Genomic DNA, 14039 nt, shown 5'->3' on the forward strand with positions numbered 1-14039 from the left:
TGATTTATTTTGAGCTAAATGACCCTGAATTGAAAAGCACTACAAATGAACTCTGAAAAGCTTGAACCTTGGCATGGTATCATAATTTCACCCACATAGCATGTGCTAAAAACTTGAGAGGGTTGCGGCAAAAACTGGATGCACTTCGTGTACAAACTGGACAATCCCTTTCGAAGTATCAGGGTTTCGGACGAAAACTCATCTGTTACAAAGGGATTTCAATTTTTAATAACTCATTTTAACTCGAGGCTTTTTGTGAGTTCAATATGCACCATTCAAAGGCACATCATGAATTTTCAACCCTCTCCTGACTTCATTTGCTATTTTTCATGCAGTTAATGATTTATTTTGAGCTAAATGACCCTGAAATTGAAAAGCACTACAAATCAACTCTGAAATGGTTGAAACTTGGCATGGTATCATAATTTCACCCACATAGCATGTGCTAAAAAGTGGAGAGGGTTGCGGCAAAAACTGGATGCACTTCGTGTACAATTAGAACAATCCCTTTCAAAGTATCAGGGTTTCAGACGAAAACTGATCTATTACAATGGGATTTCAATTTTTAATAACTCATTTTAGCTCCAGGGTTCTTGTGAGTTCAACATGAACCATTCAAAGTCACATCATGAATTTTCAACCCTCTCCTAACTTCATTTGATATTTTTCATGCATTTAATGATTTATTTTGAGCTAAATGACCCTGAAATTGAAAAGCACTACAAATGAACTCTGAAAAGGTTGAAACTTGGCATGGTATCATAATTTCACCCACATAGCATGTGCTAAAAAGTTGAGAGGGTTACGGCAAAAACTGGATGCACTTCGTGTACAAACTAGACAATCCCTTTCGAAGTATCAGGGTTTCGGACGAAAACTGATCTGTTACAATGGGATTTCAATTTTTAATAACTCATTTTAGCTCCAGGGTTCTTGTGAGTTCAACATGAACCATTCAAAGGCACATCATGAATTTTCAACCCTCTCCTGACTTCATTTTATATTTTTCATGCATTTAATGATTTATTTTGAGTTAAATGACCCTGAAATTGGAAAGCTCTACAAATGAACTCTGAAAAGGTTGAAACTTGGCATGGTATCATAATTTCACCCACATAGAGTGTGCTAAAAACTTGAGAGGGTTGCGGCAAACACTGGATGCACTTCGTGTACAAACTGGACAATCCCTTTCGAAGTATCAGGGTTTCGGAAGAAAACTCATCTGTTACAAAGGGATATCAATTTTTAATAACTCATTTTAACTCCAGGGTTTTTGTGAGTTCAACATGCACCACTCAAAGGCACATCATGAATTTTCAACCCTGTCCTGACGTCATTTGATATTTTTCATGCATTTAATGATTTATTTTGAGCTAAATGACCCTGAAATTGAAAAGCACTACAAATGAACTCTGAAAAGGTTGAAACTTGGCATGGTATCATAATTTCACCCACATAGCATGTGATAAAAATTTGAGAGGGTTGCAGCAAAAACTGGATGCACTTCGTGTACAGACTGGACAATCCCTTTCGAAGTATCAGGGTTTCGGACGAAAACTCATCGGTTACAAAGGGATTTCAATTTTTAATAACTCATTTTAACTCCAGGGTTTTTCTGAGTTCAATATGCACCACTCAAAGGCACATCATGAATTTTCAACCCTCTCCTGACGTCATTTGATATTTTTCATGCATTTAATGATTTATTTTGAGCTAAATGACCCTGAATTGAAAAGCACTACAAATGAAATCTGAAAAGCGTGAACCTTGGCATGGTATCATAATTTCACCCACATAGCATGTGCTAAAAACTTGAGAGGGTTGCGGCAAAAACTGGATGCACTTCATGTACAAACTGGACAATCCCTTTCGAAGTATCAGGGTTTCGGACGAAAATCATCTGTTACAAAGGGATTTCAATTTTTAATAACTCATTTTAACTCCAGGCTTTTTGTGAGTTCAATATGCACCATTCAAAGGCACATCATGAATTTTCAACCCTCTCCTGACTTCATTTGCTATTTTTCATGCAGTTAATGATTTATTTTGAGCTAATGACCCTGAAATTGAAAAGCACTACAAATCAACTCTGAAATGGTTGAAACTTGGCATGGTATCATAATTTCACCCACATAGCATGTGCTAAAAAGTTGAGAGGGTTGCGGCAAAAACTGGATGCACTTCGTGTAGAACAATCCCTTTCAAAGTATCAGGGTTTCAGACGAAAACTAATCTGTTACAATGGGATTTCAATTTTTAATAACTCATTTTAGCTCCAGGGTTCTTGTGAGTTCAACATGAACCATTCAAAGGCACATCATGAATTTTCAACCCTCTCCTGAATTCATTTGATATTTTTCATGCATTTAATGATTTATTTTGAGCTAAATGACCCTGAAATTGAAAAGCACTACAAATGAACTCTGAAAAGGTTGAAACTTGACATGGTATCATAATTTCACCCACATAGCATGTGCTAAAAAGTTGAGAGGGTTGCGGCAAAAACTGGATGCACTTCGTGTACAGACTGGACAATCCCTTTCGAAGTATCAGGGTTTCGGACGAAAACTCATCTGTTACAAAGGGATTTCAATTTTTAATAACTCATTTTAACACCAGGCTTTTTGTGAGTTCAATATGCACCACTCAAAGGCACATCATGAATTTTCAACCCTCTCCTGACATCATTTGATATTTTTCATGCATTTAATGATTTATTTTGAGCTAAATGACCCTGAATTGAAAAGCACTACAAATGAACTCTGAAAAGCTTGAACCTTGGCATGGTATCATAATTTCACCCACATAGCATGTGCTAAAAACTTGAGAGGGTTGCGGCAAAAACTGGATGCACTTCGTGTACAAACTGGACAATCCCTTTCGAAGTATCAGGGTTTCGGACGAAAACTCATCTGTTACAAAGGGATTTCAATTTTTAATAACTCATTTTAACAAGAGGCTTTTTGTGAGTTCAATATGCACCATTCAAAGGCACATCATGAATTTTCAACCCTCTCCTGACTTCATTTGCTATTTTTCATGCAGTTAATGATTTATTTTGAGCTAAATGACCCTGAAATTGAAAAGCACTACAAATCAACTCTGAAATGGTTGAAACTTGGCATGGTATCATAATTTCACCCACATAGCATGTGCTAAAAAGTGGAGAGGGTTGCGGCAAAAACTGGATGCACTTCGTGTAGAAACTAGACAATCCCTTTCGAAGTATCAGGGTTTCGGACGAAAACTGATCTGTTACAATGGGATTTCAATTTTTAATAACTCATTTTAGCTCCAGGGTTCTTGTGAGTTCAACATGAACCATTCAAAGGCACATCATGAATTTTCAACCCTCTCCTGACTTCATTTGATATTTTTCATGCATTTAATGATTTATTTTGAGCTAAATGACCCTGAAATTGAAAAGCACAACAAATGAACTCTGAAAAGGTTAAACTTGGCATGGTATCATAATTTCACCCACATAGCATGTGCTAAAAAGTTGAGAGGGTTACGGCAAAAACTGGATGCACTTCGTGTACAAACTAGACAATCCCTTTCGAAGTATCAGGGTTTCGGACGAAAACTGATCTGTTACAATGGGATTTCAATTTTTAATAACTCATTTTAGCTCCAGGGTTCTTGTGAGTTCAACATGAACCATTCAAAGGCACATCATGAATTTTCAACCCTCTCCTGACTTCATTTGATATTTTTCATGCATTTAATGATTTATTTTGAGTTAAATGACCCTGAAATTAGAAAGCTCTACAAATGAACTCTGAAAAGGTTGAAACTTGGCATGGTATCATAATTCACCCACATAGAGTGTGCTAAAAACTTGAGAGGGTTGCGGCAAACACTGGATGCACTTCGTGTACAAACTGGACAATCCCTTTCGAAGTATCAGGGTTTCGGAAGAAAACTCATCTGTTACAAAGGGATTTCAATTTTTAATAACTCATTTTAACTCCAGGGTTTTTGTGAGGTCAATATGCACCACTCAAAGGCACATCATGAATTTTCAACCCTCTCCTGACGTCATTTGATATTTTTCATGCATTTAATGATTTATTTTGAGCTAAATGACCCTGAAATTGAAAAGCACTACAAATGAACTCTGAAAAGGTTGAAACTTGGCATGGTATCATAATTTCACCCACATAGCATGTGATAAAAAGTTGAGAGGGTTGCGGCAAAAACTGGATGCACTTCGTGTACAGACTGGACAATCCCTTTCGAAGTATCAGGGTTTCGGACGAAAACTCATCGGTTACAAAGGGATTTCAATTTTTAATAACTCATTTTAACTCCAGGGTTTTTCTGAGTTCAATATGCACCACTCAAAGGCATATCATGAATTTTCAACCCTCTCCTGACGTCATTTGATATTTTTCATGCATTTAATGATTTATTTTGAGCTAAATGACCCTGAATTGAAAAGCACTAGAAATGAAATCTGAAAAGGTTGAACCTTGGCATGGTATCATAATTTCACCCACATAGCATGTGCTAAAAACTTGAGAGGGTTGCGGCAAAAACTGGATGCACTTCGTGTACAAACTGGACAATCCCTTTCGAAGTATCAGGGTTTCGGACGAAAATCATCTGTTACAAAGGGATTTCAATTTTTAATAACTCATTTTAACTCCAGGCTTTTTGTGAGTTCAATATGCACCATTCAAAGGCACATCATGAATTTTCAACCCTCTCCTGACTTCATTTGCTATTTTTCATGCAGTTAATGATTTATTTTGAGCTAATGACCCTGAAATTGAAAAGCACTACAAATCAACTCTGAAATGGTTGAAACTTGGCATGGTATCATAATTTCACCCACATAGCATGTGCTAAAAAGTGGAGAGGGTTGCGGCAAAAACTGGATGCACTTCGTGTAGAACAATCCCTTTCAAAGTATCAGGGTTTCAGACGAAAACTGATCTGTTACAATGGGATTTCAATTTTTATTAACTCATTTTAGCTCCAGGGTTCTTGTGAGTTCAACATGAACCATTCAAAGGCACATCATGAATTTTCAACCCTCTCCTGACTTCATTTGATATTTTTCATGCATTTAATGATTTATTTTGAGCTAAATGACCCTGAAATTGAAAAGCACTACAAATGAACTCTGAAAAGGTTGAAACTTGGCATGGTATCATAATTTCACCCACATAGCATGTGCTAAAAAGGTGAGAGGGTTGCCACAAAAACTGGATGCACTTCGTGTACAGACTGGACAATCCCTTTCGAAGTATCAGGGTTTCGGACGAAAACTCATCGGTTACAAAGGGATTTCAATTTTTAATAACTCATTTTAACTCCAGGCTTTTTGTGAGTTCAATATGCACCACTCAAAGGCACATCATGAATTTTCAACCCTCTCGTGACATCATTTGATATTTTTCATGCATTTAATGATTTATTTTGAGCTAAATGACCCTGAATTGAAAAGCACTACAAATGAACTCTGAAAAGCTTGAACCTTGGCATGGTATCATAATTTCACCCACATAGCATGTGCTAAAAAGTTGAGAGGGTTGCGGCAAAAACTGGATGCACTTCATGTACAATTAGAACAATCCCTTTCAAAGTATCAGGGTTTCAGACGAAAAGTGATCTGTTACAATGGGATTTCAATTTTTAATAACTCATTTTAGCTCCAGGGTTCTTGTGAGTTCAACATGAACCATTCAAAGGCACATCATGAATTTTCAACCCTCTCCTAACTTCATTTGATATTTTTCATGCATTTAATGATTTATTTTGAGCTAAATGACCCTGAAATTGAAAAGCACTACAAATGAACTCTGAAAAGGTTGAAACTTGGCATGGTATCATAATTTCACCCACATAGCATGTGCTAAAAAGTTGAGAGGGTGGCGGCAAAAACTGGATGCACTTCGTGTACAGACTGGACAATCCCTTTCGAAGTATCAGGGTTTCGGACGAAAACTCATCGGTTACAAAGGGATTTCAATTTTTAATAACTCATTTTAACTCCAGGCTTTTTGTGAGTTCAATATGCACCACTCAAAGGCACATCATGAATTTTCAACCCTCTCCTGACATCATTTGATATTTTTCATGCATTTAATGATTTATTTTGAGCTAAATGACCCTGAATTGAAAAGCACTACAAATGAACTCTGAAAAGCTTGAACCTTGGCATGGTATCATAATTTCACCCACATAGCATGTGCTAAAAACTTGAGAGGGTTGCGGCAAAAACTGGATGCACTTCATGTACAATTAGAACAATCCCTTTCAAAGTATCAGGGTTTCAGACGAAAAGTGATCTGTTACAATGGGATTTCAATTTTTAATAACTCATTTTAGCTCCAGGGTTCTTGTGAGTTCAACATGAACCATTCAAAGGCACATCATGAATTTTCAACCCTCTCCTAACTTCATTTGATATTTTTCATGCATTTAATGATTTATTTTGAGCTAAATGACCCTGAAATTGAAAAGCACTACAAATGAACTCTGAAAAGGTTGAAACTTGGCATGGTATCATAATTTCACCCACATAGCATGTGCTAAAAAGTTGAGAGGGTGGCGGCAAAAACTGGATGCACTTCGTGTACAGACTGGACAATCCCTTTCGAAGTATCAGGGTTTCGGACGAAAACTCATCGGTTACAAAGGGATTTCAATTTTTAATAACTCATTTTAACTCCAGGCTTTTTGTGAGTTCAATATGCACCACTCAAAGGCACATCATGAATTTTCAACCCTCTCCTGACATCATTTGATATTTTTCATGCATTTAATGATTTATTTTGAGCTAAATGACCCTGAATTGAAAAGCACTACAAATGAACTCTGAAAAGCTTGAACCTTGGCATGGTATCATAATTTCACCCACATAGCATGTGCTAAAAACTTGAGAGGGTTGCGGCAAAAACTGGATGCACTTCGTGTACAAACTGGACAATCCCTTTCGAAGTATCAGGGTTTCGGACGAAAACTCATCTGTTACAAAGGGATTTCAATTTTTAATAACTCATTTTAACAAGAGGCTTTTTGTGAGTTCAATATGCACCATTCAAAGGCACATCATGAATTTTCAACCCTCTCCTGACTTCATTTGCTATTTTTCATGCAGTTAATGATTTATTTTGAGCTAAATGACCCTGAAATTGAAAAGCACTACAAATCAACTCTGAAATGGTTGAAACTTGGCATGGTATCATAATTTCACCCACATAGCATGTGCTAAAAAGTGGAGAGGGTTGCGGCAAAAACTGGATGCACTTCGTGTACAATTAGAACAATCCCTTTCAAAGTATCAGGGTTTCAGACGAAAAGTGATCTGTTACAATGGGATTTCAATTTTTAATAACTCATTTTAGCTCCAGGGTTCTTGTGAGTTCAACATGAACCATTCAAAGGCACATCATGAATTTTCAACCCTCTCCTAACTTCATTTGATATTTTTCATGCATTTAATGATTTATTTTGAGCTAAATGACCCTGAAATTGAAAAGCACTACAAATGAACTCTGAAAAGGTTGAAACTTGGCATGGTATCATAATTTCACCCACATAGCATGTGCTAAAAAGTTGAGAGGGTTGCGGCAAAAACTGGATGCACTTCGTGTACAGACTGGACAATCCCTTTCGAAGTATCAGGGTTTCGGACGAAAACTCATCGGTTACAAAGGGATTTCAATTTTTAATAACTCATTTTAACTCCAGGCTTTTTGTGTGTTCAATATGCACCACACAAAGGCACATCATGAATTTTCAACCCTCTCCTGACATCATTTGATATTTTTTCATGCATTTAATGATTTATTTTGAGCCAAATGACCCTTAATTGAAAAGCACTACAAATGAACTCTGAAAAGCTTGAACCTTGGCATGGTTTCATAATTTAACCCACATAGCATGTGCTAAAAACTTGAGAGTGTTGCGGCAAAAACTGGATGCACTTCGTGTACAAACTGGACAATCCCTTTCGAAGTATCAGGGTTTCGGACGAAAACTCATCTGTTACAAAGGGATTTCAATTTTTAATAACTCATTTTAACTCCAGTCTTTTTGTGAGTTCAATATGCACCATTCAAAGAAACATCATGAATTTTCAACCCTCTCCTGACTTCATTTGCTATTTTTCATGCAGTTAATGATTTATTTTGAGCTAAATGACCCTGAAATTGAAAAGCACTACAAATCAACTCTGAAATGGTTGAAACTTGGCATGGTATCATAATTTCACCCACATAGCATGTGCTAAAAAGTGGAGAGGGTTGCGGCAAAAACTGGATGCACTTCGTGTACAATTAGAACAATCCCTTTCAAAGTATCAGGGTTTGAGACGAAAACTGATCTGTTACAATGGGATTTCAATTTTTAATAACTCATTTTAGCTCCAGGGTTCTTGTTAGTTCAATATGAACCATTCAAAGGCACATCATGAATTTTCAACCCTCTCCTGACTTCATATGATATTTTTCATGCATTTAATGATTTATTTTGAGCTAAATGACCCTGAAATTGAAAAGCACTACAAATGAACTCTGAAAATGTTGAAACTTGGCATGGTATCATAATTTCACCCAGATAACATGTGCTTAAAAGTTGAGAGGGTTGCGGCAAAAACTGGATGCACTTCGTGTACAAACTGGACAATCCCTATCGAAGTATCAGGGTTTTGGACGAAAACTCATCTGTTACAAAGGGATTTCAATTTTTAATAACTCATTTTAACTCCAGGCTTTTTGTGAGTTCAATATGCACCATTCAAAGGCACATCATGAATTTTCAACCCTCTCCTGACTTCATTTGCAATTTTTCATGCAGTTAATGATTTATTTTGAGCTAAATGACCCTGAAATTGAAAAGCACTACAAATGAACTCTTAAAAGCTTGAACCTTGGCATGGTATCATAATTTCACCCACATAGCATGTGCTAAAAACTTGAGAGGGTTGCGGCAAAAACTGGATGCACTTCGTGTAGAAACTGGACAATCCCATTCGAAGTATGAGGGTTTCGGACAAAAACTCATCTCTTACAAAGAGATTTAAATTTTTAATAACTCATTTTAACCACAGGCTTTTTGTGAGTTCAATATGCACCATTCAAAGGCACATCATGAATTTTCAACCCTCTACTGACTTCATTTGATATTTTTCATGCGTTTAATGATATATTTTGAGTTAAATGACCCTGAAATTGAAAAGCACTACAAATGAACTCTGAAAAGATTGAAACTTGGCATGGTATCATAATTTCACCCGCATAGCATGTGCTAAAAAGTAGAGAGGGTTGCGGCAAAAACTGGATGCACTTCGTGTACAATTAGAACAATCCCTTTCAAAGTATCAGGGTTTCACACGAAAACTGATCTGTTACAAAGGGATTTCAATTTGTAATAACTCATTTTAACAACAGGGTTCTTGCGAGTTCAATATGCACCATTCAAAGGCACATCATGAATTTTCAACCCTCTCCTGACTTCATTTGATATTTTTCATGCATTTAATGATTTATTTTGAGCTAAATGACCCTGAAATTGAAAAGCACTACAAATGAACTCTGAAAAGGTTGAAACTTGGCATGGTATCATAATTTCACCCACATAGCATGTGCTAAAAAGTTGAGAGGGTTGCGGCAAAAACTGGATGCACTTCGTGTACAGACTGGACAATCCCTTTCGAAGTATCAGGGTTTCGGACGAAAACTCATCGATTACAAAGGGATTTCAATTTTTAATAACTCATTTTAACTCCAAGCTTTTTGTGAGTTCAATATGCACCACTCAAAGGCACATCATGAATTTTCAACCCTCTCCTGACATCATTTGATATTTTTCATGCATTTAATGATTTATTTTGAGCTAAATGACCCTGAATTGAAAAGCACTACAAATGAACTCTGAAAAGCTTGAACCTTGGCATGGTATCATAATTTCACCCACATAGCATGTGCTAAAAACTTGAGAGGGTTGCGGCAAAAACTGGATGCACTTCGTGTACAAACTGGACAATCCCTTTCGAAGTATCAGGGTTTCGGACGAAAACTCATCTGTTACAAAGGGATTTCAATTTTTAATAACTCATTTTAACTCCAGGCTTTTTGTGAGTTCAATATGCACCACTCAAAGGCACATCATGAATTTTCAACCCTCTCCTGACATCATTTGATATTTTTCATGCATTTAATGATTTATTTTGAGCTAAATGACCCTGAATTGAAAAGCACTACAAATGAACTCTGAAAAGCTTGAACCTTGGCATGGTATCATAATTTCACCCACATAGCATGTGCTAAAAACTTGAGAGGGTTGCGGCAAAAACTGGATGCACTTCATGTACAAACTGGACAATCCCTTTCGAAGTATCAGGGTTTCGGACGAAAACTCATCTGTTACCAAGGGATTTCAATTTTTAATAACTCATTTTAACAAGAGGCTTTTTGTGAGTTCAATATGCACCATTCAAAGGCACATCATGAATTTTCAACCCTCTCCTGACTTCATTTGCTATTTTTCATGCAGTTAATGATTTATTTTGAGCTAAATGACCCTGAAATTGAAAAGCACTACAAATCAACTCTGAGATGGTTGAAACTTGGCATGGTATCATAATTTCACCCACATAGCATGTGCTAAAAAGTGGAGAGGGTTGCAGCAAAAACTGGATGCACTTCGTGTACAATTAGAACAATCCCTTTCAAAGTATCAGGGTTTCAGACGAAAACTGATCTGTTACAATGGGATTTCAATTTTTAATAACTCATTTTAGCTCCAGGGTTCTTGTGAGTTCAACATGAACCATTCAAAGGCACATCATGAATTTTCAACCCTCTCCTAACTTCATTTGATATTTTTCATGCATTTAATGATTTATTTTGAGCTAAATGACCCTGAAATTGAAAAGCACTACAAATGAACTCTGAAAAGGTTGAAACTTGGCATGGTATCATAATTTCACCCACATAGCATGTGCTAAAAAGTTGAGAGGGTTACGGCAATAACTGGATGCACTTCGTGTACAAACTAGACAATCCCTTTCGAAGTATCAGGGTTTCGGACGAAAACTGATCTGTTACAATGGGATTTCAATTTTAATAACTCATTTTAGCTCCAGGGTTCTTGTGAGTTCAACATGAACCATTCAAAGGCACATCATGAATTTTCAACCCTCTCCGGACTTCATTTGATATTTTTCATGCATTTAATGATTTATTTTGAGTTAAATGACCCTGAAATTAGAAAGCTCTACAAATGAACTCTGAAAAGGTTGAAACTTGGCATGGTATCATAATTTCACCCACATAGAGTGTGCTAAAAACTTGAGAGGGTTGCGGCAAACACTGGATGCACTTCGTGTACAAACTGGACAATCCCTTTCGAAGTATCAGGGTTTCGGAAGAAAACTCATCTGTTACAAAGGGATTTCAATTTTTAATAACTCATTTTAACTCCAGGGTTTTTGTGAGGTCAATATGCACCACTCAAAGGCACATCATGAATTTTCAACCCTCTCCTGACGTCATTTGATATTTTTCATGCATTTAATGATTTATTTTGAGCTAAATGACCCTGAAATTGAAAAGCACTACAAATGAACTCTGAAAGGGTTGAAACTTGGCATGGTATCATAATTTCACCCACATAGCATGTGATAAAAAGTTGAGAGGGTTGCGGCAAAAACTGGATGCACTTCGTGTACAGACTGGACAATCCCTTTCGAAGTATCAGGGTTTCGGACGAAAACTCATCGGTTACAAAGGGATTTCAATTTTTAATAACTCATTTTAACTCCAGGGTTTTTCTGAGTTCAATATGCACCACTCAAAGGCATATCATGAATTTTCAACCCTCTCGTGACGTCATTTGATATTTTTCATGCATTTAATGATTTATTTTGAGCTAAATGACCCTGAATTGAAAAGCACTACAAATGAAATCTGAAAAGGTTGAACCTTGGCATGGTATCATAATTTCACCCACATAGCATGTGCTAAAAACTTGAGAGGGTTGCGGCAAAAACTGGATGCACTTCGTGTACAAACTGGACAATCCCTTTCGAAGTATCAGGGTTTCGGACGAAAACTCATCTGTTACAAAGGGATTTCAATTTTTAATAACTCATTTTAACTCCAGGCTTTTTGTGAGTTCAATATGCACCACTCAAAGGCACATCATGAATTTTCAACCCTCTCCTGACATCATTTGATATTTTTCATGCATTTAATGATTTATTTTGAGCTAAATGACCCTGAATTGAAAAGCACTACAAATGAACTCTGAAAAGCTTGAACCTTGGCATGGTATCATAATTTCACCCACATAGCATGTGCTAAAAACTTGAGAGGGTTGCGGCAAAAACTGGATGCACTTCGTGTACAAACTGGACAATCCCTTTCGAAGTATCAGGGTTTCGCACGAAAACTCATCTGTTACAAAGGGATTTCAATTTTTAATAACTCATTTTAACAAGAGGCTTTTTGTGAGTTCAATATGCACCATTCAAAGGCCCATCATGAATTTTCAACCCTCTCCTGACTTCATTTGCTATTTTTCATGCAGTTAATGATTTATTTTGAGCTAAATGACCCTGAAATTGAAAAGCACTACAAATCAACTCTGAAATGGTTGAAACTTGGCATGGTATCATAATTTCACCCACATAGCATGTGCTAAAAAGTGGAGAGGGTTGCAGCAAAAACTGGATGCACTTCGTGTACAATTAGAACAATCCCTTTCAAAGTATCAGGGTTTCAGACGAAAACTGATCTGTTACAATGGGATTTCAATTTTTAATAACTCATTTTAGCTCCAGGGTTCTTGTGAGTTCAACATGAACCATTCAAAGGCACATCATGAATTTTCAACCCTCTCCTAACTTCATTTGATATTTTTCATGCATTTAATGATTTATTTTGAGCTAAATGACCCTGAAATTGAAAAGCACTACAAATGAACTCTGAAAAGGTTGAAACTTGGCATGGTATCATAATTTCACCCACATAGCATGTGCTAAAAAGTTGAGAGGGTTACGGCAATAACTGGATGCACTTCGTGTACAAACTAGACAATCCCTTTCGAAGTATCAGGGTTTCGGACGAAAACTGATCTGTTACAATGGGATTTCAATTTTTAATAACTCATTTTAGCTCCAGGGTTCTTGTGAGTTCAACATGAACCATTCAAAGGCACATCATGAATTTTCAACCCTCTCCTGACTTCATTTGATATTTTTCATGCATTTAATGATTTATTTTGAGTTAAATGACCCTGAAATTAGAAAGCTCTACAAATGAACTCTGAAAAGGTTGAAACTTGGCATGGTATCATAATTTCACCCACATAGAGTGTGCTAAAAACTTGAGAGGGTTGCGGCAAACACTGGATGCACTTCGTGTACAAACTGGACAATCCCTTTCGAAGTATCAGGGTTTCGGAAGAAAACTCATCTGTTACAAAGGGATTTCAATTTTTAATAACTCATTTTAACTCCAGGGTTTTTGTGAGGTCAATATGCACCACTCAAAGGCACATCATGAATTTTCAACCCTCTCCTGACGTCATTTGATATTTTTCATGCATTTAATGATTTATTTTGAGCTAAATGACCTTGAAATTGAAAAGCACTACAAATGAACTCTGAAAAGGTTGAAACTTGGCATGGTATCATAATTTCACCCACATAGCATGTGATAAAAAGTTGAGAGGGTTGCGGCAAAAACTGGATGCACTTCGTGTACAGACTGGACAATCCCTTTCGAAGTATCAGGGTTTCGGACGAAAACTCATCGGTTACAAAGGGATTTCAATTTTTAATAACTCATTTTAACTCCAGGGTTTTTCTGAGTTCAATATGCACCACTAAAAGGCATATCATGAATTTTCAACCCTCTCGTGACGTCATTTGATATTTTTCATGCATTTAATGATTTACTTTGAGCTAAATGACCCTGAATTGAAAAGCACTACAAATGAAATCTGAAAAGGTTGAACCTTGGCATGGTATCATAATTTCACCCACATAGCATGTGCTAAAACCTTGAGAGGGTTGCGGC

The sequence above is a fragment of the Triticum urartu genome, chromosome 6A, assembly GCF_056163025.1.
Source record: "Triticum urartu cultivar PI428250 chromosome 6A, HENAU_Tu73, whole genome shotgun sequence".
Classification (NCBI taxonomy): domain Eukaryota; kingdom Viridiplantae; phylum Streptophyta; class Magnoliopsida; order Poales; family Poaceae; genus Triticum; species Triticum urartu.